At 44.2% G+C, this 25,815-nt stretch overlaps 2 protein-coding genes across 2 annotated transcripts in view; one reads left to right on the top strand and one right to left on the bottom strand.

The window, feature by feature from the left end:
• LOC124377358 (NACHT, LRR and PYD domains-containing protein 12-like) overlaps positions 1-25,815 on the top strand; it is a 578,147-nt gene that overhangs the window by 80,126 nt on the left and 472,206 nt on the right.
• Positions 1-25,815, bottom strand: part of LOC124377359 (NACHT, LRR and PYD domains-containing protein 12-like) — an 839,056-nt gene that overhangs the window by 693,897 nt on the left and 119,344 nt on the right. The window lies entirely within an intron of this gene.

The raw sequence follows: 25,815 nt of genomic DNA, 5'->3' as shown, positions 1-25,815 counted from the left end.
TGATCATCACATCATCACATCACATCACTCACATCACATCACTCACATCACATCACTCACATCACATCATCACTGATCATCACATCACTGATCATCACACTCACATCACTGACATCACATCATCACTGATCATCACTGATCATCACTGATCATCACTGATCATCACTGATCATCACATCATCACATCACTGATCATCACTGACCATCACACTCATCATCACTGATCATCACATCATCATCACATCACTGACCATCACACTCACATCACTGACCATTACACTCACATCACATCATCACTGACCATCACTCATCACTGATCATCACTGACCATCACACTCACATCACTGACATCACATCATCACTGACCATTACACTCATCACTGACCATTACACTCATCACTGATCATCACATCACTGACATCACATCATCACTGACCATCACACTCATCACTGATCATCACTGACCATCACACTCATCACTGACCATCACACTCATCACATCATCATCACATCATCACTGACCATCACATCATCATCATCATCATCATCATCATCATCATCACTGATCATCACATCATCACATCATCATCATCACATCACATCATCACTGATCACATCACACTCATCACTGACATCACATCACATCACTGATCATCACATCACATCATCATCACATCACTGATCATCACATCATCACTGACCATCACACTCATCACTGATCCCACAAATGGTAAGATTTATAACACCTCTGATGACCTGACATTTAGAAGAATAACACACTCATCACTGATCATCACATCATCATCACATCACATCATCACATCACACTCGGATCCTTGGCAGAAACATCATACAGAAATGAACCTGAGATATTAGAGGAGTGGCAGGAGTTCTACCTCCCAGATCACATGTAGGTGATTGGTGTTTTAAGGAGTTCTCCTGTGACTCCTCGATGATGAACTGGTGCTGATGGTGTGTGAGGATGGAAAAGTGTTTGCTAATGAAGGTAACAGGCTCTATCTCACCAATAACAACCTTAAGGAACCTTTGAACATGGCCTCCAGTTTCCAGGAACCAAACAGTACTATGGAGGTCAAAGCTTTGAGGACATGGTGAGATGGACTTCAGTGTTTCTAAGTTTAATTCCAGCTTCAAGAGCTTCCTGATTTTCAATCTCTCATATAAAAAATGATCAGATCAGACATCATCGATCTTCACAAACCTTTACACAATATCATCTAGTGATACAGAACATCATTAGCATAATATTAGGAACAATAAGGAGAATTATGCATTATTCAATTATAAATAACACTTATTTATAATTAATATTATCTTTTTATTTTCTTGATATTTTGAGTCAGTGAGATCCCTTAATGTTTAAAATCAAACACTAAATACTTCTGATAAATCACACAGAAATATTATAACTTTAGTATTTAAATACATTATAGACTTACAGAGTGGAAGTGTGTGTGTGTGTGTGTGTGTGTGTGTGTGTGTGTGTGTGTGTGTGTGTGTTTACAGTGTTTAATGAAGAACACAGTCATTAGTGTTGCACAAGTCAGCTCACTCTTAGTGTCGGTCTCAAGTCCGGATAAATGTGGAGGATTGTGTTATGAAGGACATCCAGCATAAAACATGGCTTTAAGGAGAGGAATGTGGAAGGGCAGATGGTGGTGGATTTTGCTAAAAGGATGGATTTTGCTAAATGGCAGTGGTGAACACGTATTTTAAGAAGAAGGAGGATCATAGAGTGATGTATAAGAGTGGAGGAAGGTGCACACAGGTGGACTATGTTCTATGGAGGAGATGCAACCTGAAGGAGATTGGAGACTGTAAGGTGATGGCAGGGGACAGTGTAGCTAGACAGCATCGGATGGTGGTCTGTAGGATGGTTTTGGAGGTTAAGAAGAAGAGGAGGAGAGTGAAGACTGAAAGAAGAATAAGATGGTGAAACTGAAAGAGGAAGAGTGTAGTGTGAGATTCAGGGAGGAGGTCAGACAGGGGCTCGGTGGTGGTGAAGAGGTGCTGGATGATTGGGCAACTACTGCAGGAGTGATAAGGTAGAGTATGTATGGTTTAGAGACAGTGGCATTGAGTAAAAGACAGGAGGTGGAGCTGGAGGTAGCAGAGCTGAAGATGTTGAGATGTTCGTTGGGAGTGACGACGATGGACAGGATTAGAAAAGAGTTTATTAGAGGGACAGCGCATGTAGGACGTTTTGGAGACAAGGTGAGGAAGGTGAGATTGAGATGGTTTGGACATGTTCACAGGGAGGGACATGGGGTATATCAGTAGGAGAATGCTGAGGATGGAGCCACCAGGAAGGAGGAAAAGAGGAAGATCAAGGAGGTGGTTTATGGATGTGGTGAAGGAAGACATGCAGGTAGTTGGTGCGAAAGAGGCAGATGTAGAGGACAGAGGGGTGTGGAGACGGATGATCCGCTGTGGCGACCCCTAATGGGAGAAGCCAAAAGAAGAAGAAGAAGAAATAAATAACAAATAACAATACCAAACAAATAAGTACAAGACTAAAACACTGTGATCACATTTTTATTTCATGTTGTGCATGTCTTGTTGAGCACAAAATCCTCGTTATCCACATTGACATTATAGAGAAAGCGAAGAGATAAAAGTATTTACAAATTACCAAATAAACAACAAACAACTAACAATAAACAAATAAGCAAAAAACTAGAACACTGATCACTGTGAATTTACACTGAATGCTTTTATATTATCATCATCATAAACTTGTTTGATGCTGTAGCGACTTCTGTTTTCCTCAGATCTTTTTTCCATACATCCTGTCATCAATCCATCAAAGTAATCTGTTATTGTTTGTACTAAATGTTGTAACTGGTGGCTGTTGGAAATTGTGGCCATATTATTTGTAGCAATCAAGTATTTACTTCTGGCTTCAGTCTCAGCACAGTTACCAGGAGTATTTTTATTTTTTGTGTGTTCAGGTAGAGAAAACAGCTGATTGCAGGTGAAACATGGTGGTGGTTTCACCCTGCTCAGGTTTTTCAATTCATACGCTCTACAGTTAACACCACTCGGAAGTCGTAAACGTTCTGGATATCTAGAGTCTTTTGAAAACACTGACATCACAACAGAGGCCACTTTGGTATGGCAGACATGAAGACAGGAAACAACAGTCATGATCTTGTTGGCGATGTGACTTCCACAGGACAGAGACATTCCGTAGTATCCACACCTGCCACTCTCACAGATGCACATGACGGTGGGAATCAGAGGATATTGACCACCTGATTTGTGACAATTATCCAATAAATCAGGACATATCTGCTTATGCACCACTGCAGCTGATTCTGTTTCACTGACCAGTTCCAGGAAGTAGGAGAAAGGTGTTTTGAGAGGAACATTTGAATGGCCCTGGGAAAACTTCCATAGTACGCCTTAAAACCTCGCTATCTTCAAAGATCTTCTCTGGTTCGTACAATTCTGGATGGATGTGACCTAAGAACAGGATGCTGTGGAGTATCTTGAGGAGAAATAAAAGAATATTATAAGAGCAGTGTGGGTGGGAGTTTGGGGATCTCTGTTGTGTAAGTGTGAGCTGATAGACACAGTTCTGTGTGATGGAGAATGAATGAAACCGAGTCAAAGATTCAGCACAATAAATAAGATGAATCTGGTACTGAATGATTTCTGGATGGTTTATTTTAACCCTCTACTGCACAGCGCTGCCCTCAGGCAACAAAAACAAATTCTTAAGCCCTAAATCTAGTGGATGTCTCTTTACATTTTTGCAATTAACTAGAACAGGGGTCACCAAACGTTTCGACATCGAGAGCTACTTCTTGGGTACCCACTGATGTGAATGACTACCAGTTTGGTACACAATTCTGAAATAACAAATTTCCTCAATTTACCTTTAATTATATGTTATTATTAATAATGAATGATATTTATCTATGTCAGGGTCAAACTCAATTGCACATGGGGCCAAAACTCAAAGCACACTTTAGGTGGCGGCCCGAACAGGAGAAACATTTATTGAACAAACTAAAACAATGTTTTTTTTTTACATAAATATGAATAAATACAGACAGGGATATTATTCCAGAATAAATAAACTTAAATGTTAAATAAATAGCTCTCCATAAAAATATCTCAAACACCAGACGTCTCACAGCTTCATCATGCAGCTCTTCAGAAACTCTCCCTCAGTAAATAACCGGCTGATGTGTCTCTGATTTCTCCTCTGGTTTCACACCAGTTTCACTTTGTGATTTCGATCTGGTGAAAAACATCTGCTGAAATGTCAGATTCTCCTTTAACTCTTCCACTTTCTGTATCTTCTGCTCTGCATTCAGGTTCTTCAGATTCTCTGTACAGATTACGGTCCACTAATAAAACACACGTGTTTACCGCCAGTGTCAGTAAACATCTACTCAGAATCACACAGCCTTTTTGAAAGGCTCTGTTTTCAGAATCAACTTTTATCTTCACCACTGTGAGGCGCTGTTTCACAATAACTGAACAATAGAGTTAAATACATCAACAGAAGCTCCACTTGATTGACGCTGGAATGTTCCCAGGTGGTCTAGCGTTCGGTAAGGGAGCTGAAGCACTGCATTATGGGATCTGTAGTTTATATCTGTAGACATTAATAACAATAATAATAATAGCTCTATATAAAATCATCTCGCGGGCCGGATATAATTGTACGTCGGGTTGGATTTGTCCCGCGGGCCTGAGTTTAACACCCCTGATCTATGTGAAGACACTGATCATCTTAATGATTTCTCACAATAATTATCAACAATGATTTAACAAAGTAGGAAACAGTTATTTTTAGAAAAGGCCAGCAGGCGATTCATGTGGTCCTTGCGTCCGACCTGGTGCCCGCGGGTACCATGTTGGTGATCTCTGCTTTATGGTGTTAATTTTGACCAACCAATAGCTCTGACAATAGTCATCTTTGTTTTCAATAACCCAAAAGATATTCCCATGATCCTCCAATGCAAATATCATTGGTTCAAACATACTTTAACTGTGACGTTATTTGACGTGTCACTGAAACTTGAATTGTGAATACATAGGGTTGTTTTTACTCTGGACAGGCAACACAGAAGATTATGCGGGTTAACAACGTAATTCACAAGTCTGCCTGTCTGAGTTTTAACCTGTGCATCTTCCGGGATCTGAAGTTCCAGGTGCCACACAGTAAACTCCATGCAGTGGGTCCAGTAGAATGGGGAGTAATACAAACAGAGACAAAGGGTTTATTTTATGTTTGTTGTTGTTATTGTTTTAAAATCTGATTAAAAAATGTGAGAAATTATTTTGTGTCATTTCATCTTTAGGCGATGGTGAATGTTTGGAGGTGGTTGAAACTTACACCTCATATAAAGAATCTAAAAAACAACAAGAGATACGTCACACATTTTAACAGCAGGAACAAGAAGCAGCAAGTGTTCAGAATGCAGCCACATCATTATTCACATATCAGCTCACTGTATTTTCATGTGAAACAAACATGTAACATCTGTAACTTACACAAAAGCAGCATTTCACACGAAAGAATCAAATGTACAAATTCACACGTGATGAAATGATACACGATTACATGTTCATTAGCTGAATGAGATCTAACACACTCGTTCACACACTCGTTCACAGTGAGGTTCTGTAACAGCATGTGCTTTTGAGGAGATACTTACAGTACATGTGTCTGGACTCTAAAGTCTGTTCCCAATGATCCTGACAGGAACAACAATAACTACAAAGGAAGATAAGGCACATACTGTGTGATCTCTAACACGTTCATTCACACACCTGTTCACACATTCATTCACACACTCATTCACAAACTCGCTCACACACTCGTTCACAGTGGTTCTGTAACAGCATCCGCTTTGAAGAGAAACTTTCTTCAGTTTGAATTCTGCGGAGGTCCAATAATATTATTGTGCCTGATGGCACCAAAAAAACAATTCTGTTTATTCTGGGAGCATCTCCCATTTCATTTGTCCTTCTGGGTATCCTGAGAGAGAGAGAGAGAGAGAGAGAGAGAGAGAGAGAGAGAGAGAGAGAGAGAGAGAGAGAGAGAGAGAGAGAGATGGTAAGGAACTTAGATGTCTCTGCCTGTCAGGCTGACGACGCGGAAGCGGAAATAACTCAAGCATTGTCTTTATTCAAACCAAACAGTTCAACAAACAAACACTCACTCACTGCTGCCGAGGCGAGAAAACAAACAAGGAATATCCGCTCAAGGCGAGTAATCCAAAATGAAACCTAGAGTCCGAAGAAAGCAGCAGCGGTTAAGAGAAATCCAGAAGGAACAGAACCAGGATACAAAACCAGCGGGGAATGCTGGCGGTCGAGCAGCCACGGATATCACCAGCATGACAATACAAGAACCGACAGCCTGTGACTCGAGAACGTGCGTCTATATAGTCTGAACCCTAACGAGTCACAGCTGTCGGTGTTCAGGCAGGCACTGGATAATGAGGAACCATGAGAGCTACTGAGGGGGGCGTGGCAGGGTGCATCTCTGACAGCGGCCGAGGAGGGCATGGCAGGGGAATCCCTGACAGTACCCCCCCCTCCAGGGGCGGCCCCAAAAACCCACCAACGCCAGGCGGGCCGGGGCACTCTGAGGAAGGCCTCCCCAACCGACCCGGGACAAAGGAGGCCCTGTGAGCATCGCAGCAGATCAGTGGAGGATCGGAAGGGGCCAAAGGCAAAAGGGTGTCCTCGGTCGGGATCAGGAACGGGTCAGCGGCCCTCGAAAAGAACCTGAACCGAGCGACGTCCACGGCGGAGACCGGAGACCGAGCGACGTCCTCCCTGGAGACCAGGAACGGAGCGACGCCCTCGGCGGAGACAGGGGGTGGAGAGACGACCTCCCTGGAGACCTGGAACACAAAGGCACCCTCGGCAGGATGTTGAACCGCAGCGCCCTCGTGGGGCCTCTGGAGAGCCTTGGCGTTGATCCGGGCGACACCTCGGAGGGCCGCTGGGCGCTCTGGCGTTGAACCGGGCGACACCTCGGAGGGCCTCTGGAGAGCTCGGACGTTGAACCGAACGACACCTCGGAGGGCCTCTGGAGAGCTCTGCCGGCGTTAGGGGGACCTGGAGGCCCCACGTCGCTCTGCGGGGAACCTGGAGGCCCGACGTCGCCCTGAGGCGGGACTCGGTGGCTGAGTGGCACCCTCGTGACGACTCTGTGGCTGAGCAGCACCCTCGTGGCGACTCTGTGGCGGCCCGGCGCTCTCGTGACGACTCTGTGGCGGCCCGGCGCTCTCGTGACGACTCTGTGGCGGCCCGGCGCTCGTGGCGACTCTGTGGCGGCCCGGCGCTCGTGGCGACTCTGTGGCGGCCCGGCTCTCGTGGCGACTCAGTGGCGGCTCGGCTCTCTCGTGACGGGTCTGTGGCGGCTCGGCTCGCTTGTGGCGACTCTGTGGCGGCCCGGCGCTCGTGGCGACTCTGTGGCGGCCCGCGCTCTCGTGACGGGTCTGTGGCGTGAGGCGTGCTCGTGGCGGGTCTGTGGCGTGAGGCGTGCTCGTGTGGTCTGTGGCGTGAGGCGTGCTCGTGACGGGTCTGTGGCGTAGAGGCGCGCTTGTGACGGGTCTGTGGCGTAGAGGCGCGCTCGTGGAGACACTGTGGCGAAGGGGCGCGCTCCTGGAGACACTGTGGCGGAGAGGCACACCCACGGGAACCTCGAAACAGGGCAGCACGCTTGTAGATGTTCGGTGGCGGCACGGACTGCTCATGGGAGTGCTGGGATGCCAGGGCACGCTCGCAGACACTCGGAGATGGTGTAGAGCGTCCACGAGAACCCGGAACACAGCAGCGCGCATGTACTGACCCAGGGGCAGGGCCATGTGTCCGTGGAAACCGGGAACTGAGCCTCGCGTTCTTGGATGCCCAGGGATGGAACCGAGCATCACTGATAATCCTGGAACGAAGTGGTGCGCTCTGAAGACCCATGGACCGAAGCTTCTTCATCCTCAAGGGAACTGTCGTGGAGATCCACCACCTCCATCTCACACATCCCCAGAAGAAGCTCGCAGAATTCGGCAAGTGAGCCAAAATTGCCCCCATTGGCGCTCCATAATCTGCTGGTTTTAGAGAGAGCATCACCAGCCAGGAGAAAGCATGAAAGCGATCTTGGCTCTTTGGAGGAAACTGGGAAAAATTTTCCTCCACATACTCGCCGATGTTCCTCAGAAACCCGCCCAATTCTTCTCCTTTCCCGGAGAAGCGAGCCGGAAATCCCCTCGCGCTCGCCGAGGGGCGTGGCGCAGCCACGTTTTCATGATTCGGCGTCTGTGGCTTTGAGCCGTGAGGAGCAGCATGGAATTCTCGGTGAAAATCCGAAGCCGGGTTCGGCTGCCGATCCATCGCGGCCGAAATCGCGAGTGGGCGATTTCGCTTTCGGTTTCGGTCGGTTCTTCTGTCAGGCTGACGACGCGGAAGCAGAAATAACTCGAGCATTGTCTTTATTCAAACAAAACAGTTCAACAAACAAACACTCACTCACTGCTGCTGAGGCGAGAAAACAAACAAGGAATATCCGCTCGAGACGAGTAATCCAAAAATGAAACCTAGAGTCCGAAACGAAAGTAAACGGCAGCGGTTAAGAGTAATCCAGAAGGAACAGAACCAGGATACAAAACCAGTGGGAAATGCTGGCGGTCGAGCAGCCACGGATATCACCAGCATGACAATACAAGAACCGACAGCCTGTGACTCGAGAACGTGCGTCTATATAGTGTGAACCCCAATGAGTCACAGCTGTCGGTGTTCAGGCAGGCACTGGATAATGAGGAACCATGAGAGCTACTGAGGGGGGCGTGGCAGGGTGCATCTCTGACAGCGGCCGAGGAGGGCGTGGCAGGGTGCATCTCTGACAGCGGCCGAGGAGGGCGTGGCAGGGTGCATCTCTGACAGCGGCCGAGGGGGGCGTGGCAGGGGAATCCCTGACACTGCCACAGTGTGGGGCTTTTTTTGATTAGGCTACGAGTTGAGCTACTAGGTAGGTCACTTTGAGATCTCTCAATCATCTTTGGGTTTTGAGATATTGGTGTGTGTGTGTGTGTGTGTGTGTGTGTGTGTGTGTGTGTGTGTCATGTATGTCGGTAGAAGCATAAGGTATATTGGAGAAGGCTAAGGAGAAAAAAAGAAAGGCTAAGGAGAAGGGTTATGGATGTAGTGAGAGAAGACATGCAAGTGGTTGGTTTGAAAGATGATCCACTGTGGTGACCACTAATAGAAGCAGCTGAAAGAAGAAGAAGAAGAGGAAGAAGAAGACAGACAGTCTTGCATAGTGTTCTTTGTAAAAGAATGGCTTCCTTTTGCCCCCTACCCCACAGCCCAGACTTGTACAGAATACAGTATACGGTAGTCACATGTAAGGTGTGAGCAGCACCTGCCAGAAATTCCTGTAGTTCCTTCAGTGTTGCTGTTGCCCTGTTGGTAGCTTCATAATTAGTTTCTCCTCATCCTCCTATATATATATATATATATATATATATATATATATATATATATATATATATATATATATATATATATATATAGTGGTGTAAAAAAGGGTTTGCCCCTTCATGATTTTTATTTTTTTGCATGTTTGTCACACTTTAATGTTTCAGATCATCAAACTAATTTAAATATTAGTAAACGATACACACATGAACACAACATGCAGTTTTTACATATTTTTATTTTGTATTTTTTTTTATTATTGAGGGAAAACAAAACCCAAAACAACATGGCCCTGTGTGAAATACTTTAATTCTGTTGATGATCGATGTTCACAATGCAAGTTATTGCTCGTAATGCGTTAAATAAAAAAAGGTTTTTGCTCCTCCTGTAAAGTATTTATAAATCATGTTATACACAATACAAGCTTCCCCTGTACGTAAATTATCATGACACCAATCGGAACTTTTGCTGTTTCCTCACGGACGGTTTTAATTGGCGGATTCTGGTCCTTGATTTGAGACTTGACGCATCAATAAAACAAATGTTTAGTGATGAATTTTTTTTTTACATTTTTTCATATCTGTTAGTATTAAGATGAGCCTCACACTGGTTCTGTAAACACATTCTTATGTTGTCTGTTTAGTGCCTATAGGATCTTTACGATGTGAGTATGTAAGGTACATGGAATGTCTTTGTGTGGGTTCACATATCTCTGGTTACTATGTCTTCTTACCCAATCAGGAACAGTTTTAAGTCAGGTTTTTTCCAATGTGTGTGTATATATACTTGTCTGTTATCTGCATTAAACTGAATAAGAACATATGCGTCATTCTGTGTGCTGTGTGATTCTTCCCTGATCAGAAAAGACCCCACGGGCATCGTAGTTCATATGCAAAACCTCTCCAAGATTTAAGTGTTTGTTGGGGCATGATAAAAATATAACTATCTGAGTAAAGGAAAGGACGTTGTAAATAAATGTGTTGCATTGAAGGTTTTTAATTTTTAATAAAAATGAAGAAATGCGTGCTGCATTAATTGTGCATTAATAATATTAGTGCTGTTAAAATGAATTTGGGTTAACGTGTTATTAACACACTCATTTTGAAGGTTTTTTCAGTATAAAGGACATTATATAAAGGTCAACCCAAACAGATCACAACAGTTAAATTTTATCTTGAGCCATTTATACTTTTGCATTTTCTTTGTAGAATCTGTACAAAAACACACAATTTGACTTAATTTCAAAACACCAGGAAAACTGTAATGCAGGGAAAATGCACAAGAATCTGTATGTGCTCTGTTATACTGCATGTATTATATGTGTATAATAATGATGGTTTCTACAGCTGTGGCATCATATTGATGTTCTTAAGAGGATGATTGGGACTGAAGGCAGATGATTGGGTGTGAAACGCACGATCCGAAACTGTAAAGAGACAATCAATAACACTGTGCAGATCTATTATGTATTTTATTAATTTATGTACAAAAATAAAAAAAATAAAAAATCTATTAAACAATATTTAATGTAATAATTTTTCTTGACTTTAGGTGAGAACAAAGAAAGCTGATCTGCTTCAGGCACTTGGGGCGGCTGGAGGCTCGTGAGGTCTTTCTTCCACGATTCTAAAGCGTTCAGAGCGACTTTGGGGCTGCTGGGTGCCAGATCATGAGTGGCATAAACCACTGCGAGCTGCAGCTCCCACGGCAAATCTGCACACAAAATCCATCATAAAATTAGGACTTGCTGAAACACTTTCCTGTTGATAGAGAACTAAACATCAGAGAATAAAGATAAAGATTGATAAAGAACTTGTTTATTTGATCCTTTAGTAAAACCTTTTTGTCCCCTGAACTCAGTTATGCTTTTCACCAGATCCTCCACTGATGCTGCCACGTTCTCCTTAAGGCCATGTTGTCCAAGTCGCCCTGATTGAGATGGACAAAGAACATGAGTGAAAAACAGAAGAATCCAGAAATAATGTGAGATAATGCTCTAAAACAGGATTTACAGGAAACTTACCAAGTAGCCTGTATATTGCTGCTACAGAGACGTTTCTGTATTTTGTTTCCTCTGTTTGTGTTTGTTTCAGCAAAGTATTCAAGATGAGCCACACACTTTTTTTTGATAAATAAAAAATTGGACATATTAAGTGTTTTTGTGGCAGTAATAGAATACCATCAATTGTAAGTTTATGCAACAAGAATGGAAAGTTTGCAGTATTTGGGACACACACACTGTCTCATATGAGTCTCACATTTGCAGGTTTGCAATTTATCTAATGTTTAAAAATCTAGAAATATGAGAATTAAACAAGTTGAAGCAGTTTCACATTCAGTACTGTATGACATGGGAGACGGTCCAAATCCAGCCCAGTTGTGCACAGAGAAGGTACAGGCTGAATACATAGTCCCAGGCAGCAGGACATAGATCATCACCATACCAACTGCTCTTCTGGAAAGTCAGACTTTCGTCTTTCAGAAGAGCCTTCAGTGTGCTGGTGATGGTTCTGTAGCTGTCTCCAGGAGGCTCGTAGCAAAACATACATCATTTATTTAAAACCCAGATCAATGAAACAATGTTTACAATAATATGATCATAACTGAAAGGTCACAAGCAATCACAAGTGCAGATGATTGAAATACTGAGGTAGAGCTCTAACTGTGCATTCTGCTCTTTTTATAACCTCCATTTATTACTCTTATGTAAGGAGGAGTCCTAGAAAATGACCTCCAAATGACCCCAAGATTTTAAATACACATGTAAAATAGCACACGTTACTGAAGGGTTTATGTATCAAACAGTAACGGGGTAAATAATGCTCTAGAATACTACATGAGTGTGTCATTTGAGGCACAAAGTTAGTTTGTTTAGTGTTAGTGCAGATATTTGCTGAGCAAATAATAAATCTTTCCGTATGCCTTCATTTTGCACACGATGTGAATGGCTCTGCATAAAGGGCTGTTATGGGAAGAAAACACTTGGCCATGCTGTCACCATGACCATTATCAATTTTGGGGCTTCAGAAGAGTCTGCAAAGGAAACAAAACGATACCACAGATTTAAAATACACTGTATAGTAAGAAATACAAAACCAAAAACATAACACAATTGGCTTCTTTATATCACTGTCCGGATCATTTTTAGTAAATATATAATGAAATGTCAATATAATCTCACCTTCTTTAAGAAGTCTGTAGGTGAGGGCATGTGTTTTATGAGAGTCTCCTCCTTTTAACACAATCCCACATAAACCCCACAGAGAGACTGCAGGAGTTCATGTCCCATCTCAGCCAACATTTTCATGTGGGCCCCATGTGGGTTTTTTAAGGGCTGTCACTTGGGCCCTGCATGGGCAACCCAAATGGGGCCCAGAGGAATTTGTCCATCAGCTCCACATGGGCCCCATGTGAGAGGGGCGACTGATGGGTCCATGGTGGGCTCTAAGTGGGGCCTGTATAGGTGTTCTTTAAATGGGCCCATTTGGATCCCAGATAGGTGTTAAAAATGGGACCAAAATAGGCTACAAAAAGGAACCTTATGGGGCCCACATGACTTAATCATGGGTCAACCCACAAATGGCCCCCTTATGGGGTTGATATGGGACCACAGTGGGTGAGAATTGGGTCCCATTTATTAATTTCATGATTGATTTCTGTGGGTGAACTTACCGTGTACTTAATCTTACTATGGAAAATCCACTGTCAAACCATTTCAAACCTCAGTTACAATGTTACAGCACACATTTCTGTTTTACCATTTTTATAAATAAATATAAAAGAGGCCAAATTTAAACCTTCAGCAAAACATACATTAATTCACGACGTTTTTTATTTAATTTGGTATAAAATAAATAAACTCCACCTGAAAATATTTTTAATCAGCAAACATTTGTTTTATTTATGCACCAAGTCTCAAATCAAACACCAAATCCACCATGATTCACACAATTTTGTGTTTTGTGGGTTCTTCCCTTATCATGGAGAAACAAACTAAAATTACTGTCTTTATTGATCATACAGATAAGAACAAAACATCATTAAAATCTGTAAAATGTCAAATTTTATTTGTATGCACTTATAATAACAACAAAATGCTTTGATTTTGTAAAATAAAGTAAACAGACAGGGGGCGCTCTCTGCCATGTCATCTCTCTTCACAAACACATTATAACAACCTGAATATCAGTAAATATTTACCTCACATATATATATATATATATATATATATATATATATATATATATATATATATATATATATATATATGTGTAAAACTCGACATGTCTTTTACATAAACCACATTCACATCTAATAAAAATATTCTCTGATTCTGTAATCGGTATGATTTATACCATAAATCCCATAAAACCATTACAGACCATAAATCATTCTGGTTATGATAAAAGCTTCTTGACTTGAAGAGGTTCAGTTTCTCCGGTATCACCTCATTAACTGTCCGTGTGGAAACATAGCAAGCTTCCGTTTGGTGTCCTGATGATTTACGTCATTTAAACCACCATTATTACTTTAAAATATTTACAATAATTTTTTGTCTTCATGCTCTATGTTGCATCCATATTTCTCCATGTCCATTTTGCTTAATGTATTAAAAACAGGAAGTATTAATATATGGTACATTTAGAACAGATAGAAATGTGTGATTAAATATTTAATTTGATTGACAGCCATAATATTAATATGATATGAGGTTCATTTACCAGCGTGACACTAAGACAGGTAGAAGTAATAACTGCTTTTTACTTAAGTACATGTCAGAGCCAAAACTTCTTTACTTTCACTTGAGTATAAAAGTATAATCTGTACTTCAACTTTTGCCCGAGTATTTTAAAACATGAGGATCTGCACTTCTACTTAAATAAAGGATGTGTGTACTTTTGCCACCTCTGGTTTTAGCTACATCAGCAATACAGTATAATGTGTTTATAGCCTGTATGACTTTAGCTATGCTAATGTGTGACATCCCATGGTAATGCTTCACCAACACTATTAAAGCTAGTTTAGGCAGAGCAATTTTTCCATCTACATCTCTAATGATAGCAGCAGAATCTGATTTACATTGTTTAGAAGCCCAATACTTGATGTCCTCCTCAGTAGGCTGACTCTGAAGTATTTTTAGGTCAATATCTGGTATATTGGAGATATGTGACATCATCGAGATCTCAGGGTTTGTATGTATTGTGTCCAAATCTACTGGTTGTTTTGCTGCTACCTTAGCTACTTTATCCGCTAACGTGTTTCCCTGAATTTCCTCTGAATCACCTGGGGCATGTTCTTTAATCTTCACTATGGCCACTTTGGCAGGGAGTTGAACAGCTTTTAAAAGGTCACCTATGAGATTAAAATGTGCTATGGGCTTTCTTACGCCACAGAGTCTCCACGAGGGCGCCGCTTCACTCCAGTGTCCCGCCGAGGGTGCCGCTTCATACCAGTGTTCTGCTGAGGGCGTTGTACCGCCACCTGGCCACGGTATCTGGGGCCTAACCCGGAAGTAGGCGGGGTTTGTCTCGAAATGGGCGGGGCTTTAACCAGTATGTTATTTTAATCATGCAATTGATATGGGTTGATCAGAAATTGTTATATTTATTGCTGATTAGAAAAATATTTACAGGACAGCATCAGGATTGAGCTTCAGATAAATGGTTTAGATCACGATAGCAGACGAACTATATTACAGAACAAGTTTTGCAACAATGAAAACAAAACAATGCAGTGCTGCAGTATGCAATTATGAAGTAAAATGTAATGAACAACATAACTTTCTTTTTTAACTTTTAATTTTTTTAAGATCAGTGTGATTTTATTTTTATGGTGCTTTTTTATTTTTTATTTCCACACCAGGTGTGTGTGTGTGAGTGTGTGTGTGTGTGTATAGCTTAATAATTAATTTGTAATATTTATAACACTAGCTTACAACCTTGTTTTTTTATGAAATACAGCAAAAACGTGTCAGACACTCAGTGGTCAGACACTGAGTGGTCAGACACTGGTTACTGGTTAGAGACAGCTGAAGGTTTAAAAAATTAAAAAAATCTCCAACAGGCAGAGACGCAAAGCGAGTCGCATTCTACCAAGCAAGCACCACATCTGAACGAACCCACGTTTACCAGAACTCCACTGGTTAGTATATTATTAACGTTACAACCCAAAGTAAAAAGCTAAAGAAACCCTAAACGTTTACGGAAAAGACCCGCGAACCCGAGTGACTCAGGGAGAGACAGAGAGCTGTTCTGTGTGTGACTGTGAGTGAGCAGAGTGGGACACAGCAACACAGTACATCTGTATGTGTGTAGGGGAGGGGCGCTGTGACTAGCCTATCACAGAAAGCTGACACAATCAGCTACCCAATGATGATTTTCATTCAATCCGAGCACAGATATTGACTCGTATTACTCGCATAATACTCCTACTCGGCAGAAGTGCTTTATCCGTACCGGATACTCGTTTCAGCCAAATATCCGGCTCATCTCTAGTGACTACGTTTCCCACATGACCTGTTGTGTTACAGGCATTCTGCCCTCCTCCGTTCCTAGACCCGGGCCAGGGGTGTCAGAACCAACTTACCTCCACAAGACAAGTCCGTAGAGGAAGTCAGAGCAGCTGTTCATCTGCTATGGCCCTGATAAGAAGGGATTCCTGGCCTATAAGCAGACATTAGGCAGGTGGGTAGTGGATGCCATCCTCTTCTCTTGAGTCATCTGGTCTCCATGCTCCCTCTCGGGGTCAAGGCTCTCTCCACCCGGAGTGTGGCGGCCTTTATGGCCTGGGCCACTGGAGTCCCACTCCAAGTCATTGCGATGCTGCGGGCTGGTCCACCCTACTGACCTTTGTTGGGTTTTATGGCCTCGACCTTAGAGCCACTCTGGGCTCCTCTGTCCTGAGTGCAGGTGCCATGGCCCTTACACACTAGGCAGGGTCTTGTCAGTGTGGCGTGATTGGACACTCGTTCCCAAAGCGTTGCAACGCAGCTCGAATTTCCAGAATGGGGAATGTGTCTAGGTTACGTATGTAAACCTAGTTCCCTGAGGGAACAAGACGCTTCATCCCCGTGCCACACTCCCTGCATCCCTGCGGCGCTTACCTCCTCTCTTTTGCAGAAGCTAATGTCGCTACCTCGCGCAGCCATTTTGTAGCTTCCTGGTTTACACGACGTCGCTCGCCGATGACGTCACATCTTACCTATTGGCCAGATTTCACACGTGGTTCAGAGCGTGGACAACGCGGGGGTGTTCACAAAGTTCCTCCGGGAACTAGGGTTACATACATACATAACCTAGAGACGATAATAAGCCTTTAAGATAAAACTTTATTTGTGGGGAAATTTCCAAAAAGTGGTGTAGAAAGAAAGAAAGAAAGAAAGAAGAGTAAATAAAACTCCATTTATTTTTCTTCTATACTTTATATAAAATTATTATAGTTAATGGGTGTTTTTGTAGGAAATATTATATAATACATCATATACATATTATATACATCCAGGTGTGTGTGTGTGTGAATGTGTGTGTGTGTGTGTGCGTGTGTATATGCAGGCACTAAAAATGGCATTGATCCCATACTGAGTTGATCATCTGATACTAGTAAGAAATTCGAGATCAGATCAGAGAGAAAATAAAGAATGGATTGGGTCTGTTCCTGTAGCATAAGATAGAAACTCTATTAAATACTAACTAAAGGACAAAGTAATACATGTGATTTGGACTCCTTCTGCTCTGGGCTTTTTCACATCAGCTCCTCAGATCCTGTAGATAAACGTGTTCTCGGTTTGCAGACACGGAAATGCAGGAACACTGGAGTCTTCACACACAATTGTTCATAACCATTAAACACTAGAAAAGAAAGAAGTGAATCAGTAACAGAAAACTAGAAGGTGGTGTTTGATGATCAGCAGCAGGTAATTATCTCTGCTTCAAGGAAACCAGGATTTGATTCCAGTGTATCATTTGTCCTTCATAATTTTTTCATGCTTATACAGCGGGGTAAATAAGTATTTGACACATCAGGTTTTTTTTTTCAGTAAGGGGATTTCTAAGTGGGCTATTGACACAAAATTTCCACCAGATGTAGCCATCAAGCCATATATTGAATTCATACAAAGAAATCAGAACATTTTCACCCTTACTGTTTAAAAAATGCTAATGTGTCAAATACTTATTTTCCCCGCTGTATAATATCTTTGGTAGAACATTTAGCGAGAACAAATGAGAAGGTGCAGAAGATAAAAGAGGAACATGAGCAGATATTTGCATCACATCACTGCACTTCTCCAATCCCAGGCTGTAGAGTTTTTGCTGCTTTTAATAAAGATCACAACTGTAGAGCTTATGTAGTAAATAACACTAATGTAGTAAATAACACTAATGTAGTAAATAACACTAATCATCACATTAGTTTCAGTGTTTATATAAAACAGATTATTACTCACATTAGTGTCTGTAGTCTGTATCGTTCATCATCCTTCAGATCAGAGAGAAACTTCACTCCTGAGTCTCCTACTTTATTCCCCGATAGATCCAGTTTTCTCAGGTGGGAGGGGTTTGAGTTTAGAGCTGAGGCGAGAGCAGCACAGCCTTTATCTGATACTCCACAACACACCAACCTGCAGATACACAATGACACACACTTCACTCTCTAAGTTTCTACACATTACACATCCTGTGTGTTCTTTCCACTAGATAGAGAGAGAAAAAAATAGACTTTTTTTTTTTTTTTTACAGTCCTTTATTTGACATTAGTTATGTTTAGTGCCAGCTGGTATCAGATTTGATTTGTCAAAATAAATAAATAAGTAAATAAATAAAAAGAAATTTGATAAATAGACAAATAAAATCAGGTAAGGACAGTTAAAGGTTGGGGGAGGTGTGTGTGTGTGTGAGTGATTATTTAGGTTAGTTCTAGTGTAAAATACAATTCTTCATCTCTCACAGAACACAGAGCTTCTTTACAACACCACACAGCCTCAAACATCTTTACATCCCCCATACTCATAAAAATTAAAATACAAATAAATTTGCTATGCTGATGACACACAGCTGTATATTTCAGCAAAGCCAGATGAGAGAGATCAGCTAAACAGTGTTGAGAAGTGTGTAAAGGACATTAGACAATGGATGCTTAATAACTTTCTTCTGCTCAACTCAGATAAGACGAAAGTACTTTTACTAGGACCACATGCAGCTAGAAGTAAACTTTCCGATTACGTAGCATCTCTAGATGGTGTTTCTGTTTCAGCATGTACGGCTGTCAAAGACCTTGGTGTGATTATTGACCCGAGTCTTTCCTTTGAGTCTCACGTGAATAATATTACCAGGATCGCCTTCTTTCACCTTAGAAATATTGCTAAAATTAGAAATATGATGTCGTTACAGGATGCAGAAAACTAGTTCATGCTTTTGTTACTTCTAGATTAGACTACTGTAACGCTTTACTGTCTGGGTGTGCGAGTAAATGCATAAAAAAGCTTCAGTTAGTCCAGAATGCAGCAGCAAGGGTCCTCACTAGATCTAGGAAATACGACCACATCACCCCTGTTTTAATTAGTCTACACTGGCTCCCAATCAAATCTCGCATCTATTATAAAATATTACTACTGACGTATAAAGCACTTAACGGTCTCGCACCGCAGTATCTGAGTGAACTTCTGTACCAGTATGACCCTCCACGGCTACTTAGATCAAAAGGTGCTGGCTATCTGTTGGTTCCTCAAATAATAAAGACTACAGCAGGGGGCAGATCTTTCTCTTATAAAGCCCCACAGTTATGGAACAGCCTTCCAACCAGTGTTCGGGACTCGGACACAGTCTCAGTGTTTAAGTCGAGGTTGAAAACTTATTTATTTAGTCAAGCCTTTGATCAGTAGATTTTTCTTAGGTAAAGGCTCAGATCTGGAGGGAGCATGGATATAGAGTGTTTAGTGAACTGGTATATTTGTATGCTGTCGTCCCCTCACATTCACACGTTCACTCAGGTTTGTTGACGGTGGTGTGGTGGGTCGTCTCTTATCCCAGAGATCCCTCATGTCTGTGTTACCTTCTGGTTCTCCCTTTTAGTTATGCTGCCATAGCGAGTCTTGCCGGAGTCCAAACTGCACAGTGACATTAACTTTCATACACCAATAGGGACACTTAATAATCCATATCCTTCTCTCTCTCTCTCTCTCTCTCTCTCTCTCTCTCTCTCTCTCTCTCTCTCTTTCTTTTGGTCGAGTTAAACATGCTCCTGAGGTTCCAGTGACCACTGTTCCTGCCCCTCTCCCCTCCGTGGATCTTCACACTTCTGTGCAGCGTGGGACGGTCTCTCATCGACACCTTGGGTGGTTCCATGTAATTCTGGAGTAGATCGGGTGCTTTTGAGGACGGATTGGACTGTAGTTGGTGTCGGCGGTCTGCTGCACTGACTCAGGAGTGCAGTTTGCTTCTGATCGTCATCACTGTACAGCGCAACATTGTATATTTGCTTCAAATGGACATTTGGTGCAACCCAGATGAGGATGAGTTCCCTCGAGTCTGGTTCCTCTCATAGGTTTCTTCCTTATGCCATCTCGGGGAGTTTTTCCTTGCCACAGTTGCTCATCAGGGACAAACTTACTTACAAAGAACATATTTACGTTTAATCACCACATTATCTGTGTAAAGCTGCTTTGAGACAATGTTCATTGTTAAAAGCACTATACAAATAAAAATGAATTGAATTGAATTGAATTTACCTAATTCGTGACATTTTGTGTCCAACAGGTCGTTCATTTTGGCTTTTTTGGCTTTGAAGGCTTCAATATGCCCTTGATATCCTGTGGCCTCCAAACGCTGGAATTCCACTATCTATTTATCCAGAGCTTTTAAAGATCTGGCAATGTCTCTTGTGACATTGAATGTGTACTGTTGACAGAAATTTTTAATTTGTGCTTTTGTCACATCTCACTGCTTGAAAGCTGCCTTCACACATTTAAAACAATTCCATACAAAATAAAAGACTCTCTAAAATTAGCATCTTCTAAAAGTGTGGTGTTAAAATGCCAGTAAGCACTCTTAGGTTTAATATTCTTTCAACAGATGGTACACTGACCCATTGTCAGGGATCCACCAGCCGCACCCTCTCTTGAACCACACATTCCTCCTAGCAGCTCCCGGTCCTACTAATCATGCACACCTGACTCTCATCAGCTCACACCATATAAGCACACACTTCCAAACACTCCCCGTCCGTTCTACCGATTAGTCTGGAGAATATCACTGGACCTTCTGACTGCTCTTTCTATGGACTATCTCTTTGTGGATTGTCACCAAGGACTTATTTCATTGTGGTTCTATTCTGTGAATATATCTTATGAACTGCTCTTTGCCTGTGCCTTCAGTGATCCCGTGCTTACTGCTGGTTAGGTTTATCTACACTCTCTTCATCAAATCGCTGGGGTTGCATTTCGATGTATAATGATACCTGAAGCAGGAAGCCGCGACACTCCGGAAAAAAACGGCCGGGAGAGCCATCGGGCTTCTGAGCGGTGGTGCAGCTCGGCTGGAAGCGGCTGACGCAAAAGCTTCACGGATTGCCTCGGTTAGCTCTCTCACGGGATCATCAGAGTCATCGGACTGGAAATCCAAAACGAGGTAACGCTGTTCGGTTTCCTTATTCCCCGGTCGGTAAAAGGTCCGTTCTTCTGTCAACATCTTTGTTCTGTTGAACTTCGGCTTCTGCTCGTTCTTCCAGCCTGACAGAAGAACGTCAGTGTCGCGGCTTCCTGCTTCAGGTATCATTGTACATCGAAACGCAACCCCAGCGATTTCCCTCGGAGTGAGCCTGGGTTGCGTTTTTGATCTCGCTGCTCACCGGATGTGCGTTGACTTGGGCGAGAGCGCTCTGGAGTGCAGAGAGTCATATGCCGCGTTCACAGCGCACTTCACGGAAGTCTTCTGCACAAGCACCGTAATACTTCCATGGCCGACCAACTCCTCGAACTCCCTCAGGGGCAGATAGCGTCGCGGATTACAGCCTCCATTTCCGCATGCTGGCGGCACCTAGTGGTTGGAACGAGGCAGCACTGCTTGGGACATACAGAAGAGGTTTAAATCGGGAGCTTCAATTGGCGATGGCGACTTACGATGACACCCTGGGATTGAAGGCGTTCGATTCGCATCTCCCAACGCTTGACTGCCTGCCGCACTCCTGAAGTAGAAATCTCCCAAGCCTTTGCACTATCTACAGCCTCAGAACCAAAACCCATGCAACTGAGCTCCCACAGACTATCCTCCCAGGAGTGAGAACGCTGGCATACAAAGCCTGCCTGTATTGTGGAGAACAGAGTCGCCCAGTGCCCAACACGTCCTCCTTGACGGATGGTGAGTGCTGTAGACTTTCCCTCTGACATCTCGCATTTACCCAAGCTACCTGTACCCCTTTTAACCCCTTCTCTCACACTCTCTGTCTCCGACCTAGTCGACCCCGGCTCCGCGGGGAACTTCATTTCCCAGGCGTGCCTAGAACGGCTCCAGCTACGCCGTGAGAGGGGACTCACGAGCAGGTGAGAGATCCCGGCGGAATATCGGGAGTACGGAGACGTCTTTAGAGAGCAGGCTGACACCAAGTTGCCACCCCACCGGCCGTTGGACTGTGCTATCGACCTGATACCTGAGGCCAAACTACCCAAGGGTCGGAATTATCCCTTATCAGCGCCAGAACACTAAGCGATGGAACAATACATCCGTCAGGCCCTCCTACAGGGGTACATCACCCCATCCTCATCTCCTGCAGCCTCCAGCTTCTTCTTCATAGGCAAGAAGAATGGGGACTCCGGCCCTGCATCGACTACCAGGGCTTGAACGCACAAATCCCTCCACTGCCATACTCTCTCCCCCTGGTTCCTGCTGCCCTGGAGGAATTACGAGAAGCCCGCATCTTCACCAAATTCGATCTGCGGAGTGCGTACAACCTGGTACGCATACGCCAGGGGGACGAGTGGAAAAAGGCGTTCATCACTCCCTCGGGTCACTACGAGTACCGGGTGATGCCGTACAGCCTGTCGATCTCTCCGGCGGTGTTCCAACAATTCATGAATGAGATCTTCCCTTCCTCCACCAGTTTGTGATCGTCTACATCGACGACATCTTGATCTACTCCCGGATGCCACATGAACATCACAACCACGTAATCCGGGTCCTAGAGTTGCTCCGGGAGCACCAACTCTACCTCAACCTCCCCAAATGCGAGTACCACCGCTCGGAGGTGCAGATCCTGGGGTACTACATCAGTGAAGCTGGCATCCGGATGGATGAGAGGAAGGTGGCGGCGGTGAGGGATTGGCCAGTCCCTACTATGATAAAGGAGTTGCAGAGGTTCTTGGGGTTCGCAAATTTCTACTGCCAGTTCATCTGTGGCTATAGCCAGGTCTCCGCTCCACTTACTTCGCTCCTCAGGGGAATGCCAGCGACACCGACAGGAGGCATTTGAACTCCGGCAGAGGTTCTGTGTCGCCCTCCTCCATCATCCCGATCCCCAGGTCCTGTTCGTGGTGGAGGTAGACGCGTCTTCTACAGGCGTAGGGGCTACCCTTTCCCAGCTGTCGGGAATCTGCCCGGCTCTACCCTTCGCCTACTTTTCCAAGAAGATGTCGTCAGCGGAAGAAAACTATGACATCGGCAACCTGGAACTTCTCGCCATCAAACTGGCCCTTGAGGAGTGGAGGCACTGGCTTGAGGGGCTACACACCCATTCACCGTCATTACCGACCACAAGAACCTCCAGTATCTCCATGAGGCAAAGAGACTGGACCCCCGGCAGGCAAGATGGGCCCTCTTCTTCACACGCTTCCACTTTCAGATCACCTATCGGCCGGGTTCAAAGAATGGCAAGGCAGACGCCCTATCTCGCCTGTACGGCCCAGAGGAGCCTACCGACCCTGTACCCATCTTGCCCCCAGTTAATCGTCTGCCCCATTGTCTGGGATCTCGATGAGATCTGTCGTGCTACCCAGAGGAGGCAACACCCCGGTGTCCAGAAGGTCGAACCTACGTTCCGCCTAAGTGTCGGCCTAACCTGTTAAAGGCGGTACATGAGGTCCCCGGTTCAGGACACCCAGGCACACGACGAACCCTCAGCTTAGTTTAAGCCCGATACTGGTGGTCGGGCATGGCCACTGAGATCGCCACCTTCGTCCGCGGATGCAGTGCTTGCACCATGGCCAAGACCCTCGGCACCTGCCCGTGGGAAGCTAGTCCGCTTACCCATTCCACGACGACCTTGGTCCCACATCGGCGTTGACTTCGTTACGGACTTACCACGATCTGAGGGTAACACCTGTGTCCTTGTGGCTGTGGACCGATTCTTCAAGGCATGTCGTTTATTCCTTTTGAGGCCTCCCTACCGCCTTGGAGACAGCAGAATCACTCTTCCAACATGTCTATCGCAACTTCGGTCTCCCGGAGGAGATAGTGTCGGATTGCGGCTCCCAGTTTACCTCTCGTGTGTGGAGGGTGCTTTTTCATCTACTGGGGGTTACCGTTAACCTGTCCTCTGGTTATCACCCTCAGTCCAACGGACAGACCAAACGCAAGATCCAGGAGTTGGGCCGATATCTGCATACATACTGCTGCCAGGACCAGGTGAAATGGTGTGGTTCCTTCCTGGGCTGAGTACGCACAAAACTCCTTGCGTCAGGACACCACAGGTCGCACACCCTTCCAGTGCGTGTTGGGGTTCCAGCCACCACTGTTTTCGTGGTCCGATGAACCTTCCAACGTGCTGTCGGTGGACTACTGGTTCCGGAAGAGCCTCAAGGTGTGGGAATCGGCTCATACCCAGCTACGCCGGGCTGTGAGGGAGACCCGGAGGCACGCCGATGCCCAGAGACGTGAAACACCCACCTACCTGCCCGGGGACTTGGTCTGGCTGTCTACCTGGGACCTCTGACTTCAGCGCCCCTGTAGAAAGCTGAGCCCCAGGTACATTGGGCCCTTCAGAGTGGAGAGAAGGATTAACGAGGCGACCTACAGGCTGGACCTACCTCCCGTACCGCATTCACCCCGCTTTCCACGTGTCTCTCCTAAAGCCTTATGTTCCGCCGGCGTCGAGCTGGCGGTCTGGAATACCTGGTGGACTGGGAGGGTTACAGCCCGGAGGAGCGGTCGTGGGTGGCCCGGCAAAACATCCTTGACCCGGCGCTCCTCGAGAAGTTTCATGCGTCTCATCCGCTACGGCCGGGTGAAAGCCGGGGTGAATCGTTACGGGAGGGGGTACTGTCAGGGATCCACCAGCCACACCCTCTCTTGAGCCACACATTCTTCCTAGCAGCTCCCGTCCTACTAATCATGCACACCTGACTCTCATCAGCTCACACTATATAAGCACACACTTCCAAACACTCCCCGTCCGTTCTACTGATTAGTCTGGAGAACATCACTGGACCTTCTGACTGCTCTTTCTATGGACTATCTCTTTGTGGATTGTCACCAAGGACTTATTTCATTGTGGTTCTATTCTGTGGATATATCTTATGAACTGCTCTTTGCCTGTGCCTTTAGTGATCCCGTGCTTACTGCTGGTTTGGTTTATCTACACTCCCTTCATCATTAAACACATCTTTGTTCTGTTGAACTTCTTCTGCTCGTTCTTCCAGCCTGACACCCATACAGTGATCACTGCCTACTGGAAAAATGGAACATTTCGTGAAAAAGTTATCTGATGCTTAAAACAATAAAATCTAACTAATCTCGCCAGGAGAGCGTGTTGTCTATGCTGTGGGCCCACGTGTACTGTCTCTGTTTTTATTGAAATTTCTCCATATGTCACAGACATCGTGGGTCTCCACCAACTCCCACAGATGCTTATGGGAAGCAAATGAGGTTCTGCATGGTTTTCTCTATATTGTCTGATGTACAATTAAAATCTTCTCCCAAAACTAAAATGTAGCAGTGCTACAGTTTAAAATAACATTGATGTGTTTGTCTAAAAACTCATTCTCTCCACTGCACTGGTTGGAGCATACACACAGATAAACACTAATACCTCATTCTCATAAAAACATTTACTCTAAAAGCCTCCGTTTAACATTTCTTCTATAGTGTAGGAAACAGGAATAAAATTGTAATTAAAAAGCAGGGTAGCACCAAGTGATGTGTTGTGGCTTAAAATCACCAACCCATTCCACTCCTTCACCCAATCAGCATCATTACTGCTGCCACTGTGTGTTTCCTGTAGCATAACAACATCAACACGTTTTTATCTCATAAGCTCCTAAAGCTTTGCTCTCTTTCCATATTCCCTCGCTAAAAAAATAAAATAAAAGTAAAACAAAAAAATGCTAAAAGAACTAGAAATAAAACACCACACAGTCTATCAGTCTCC

Source organism: Silurus meridionalis, chromosome 23, assembly GCF_014805685.1.
Source record: "Silurus meridionalis isolate SWU-2019-XX chromosome 23, ASM1480568v1, whole genome shotgun sequence".
Lineage (NCBI taxonomy): Eukaryota > Metazoa > Chordata > Actinopteri > Siluriformes > Siluridae > Silurus > Silurus meridionalis.
This window is presented reverse-complemented; position numbering and strand designations above follow the sequence as displayed.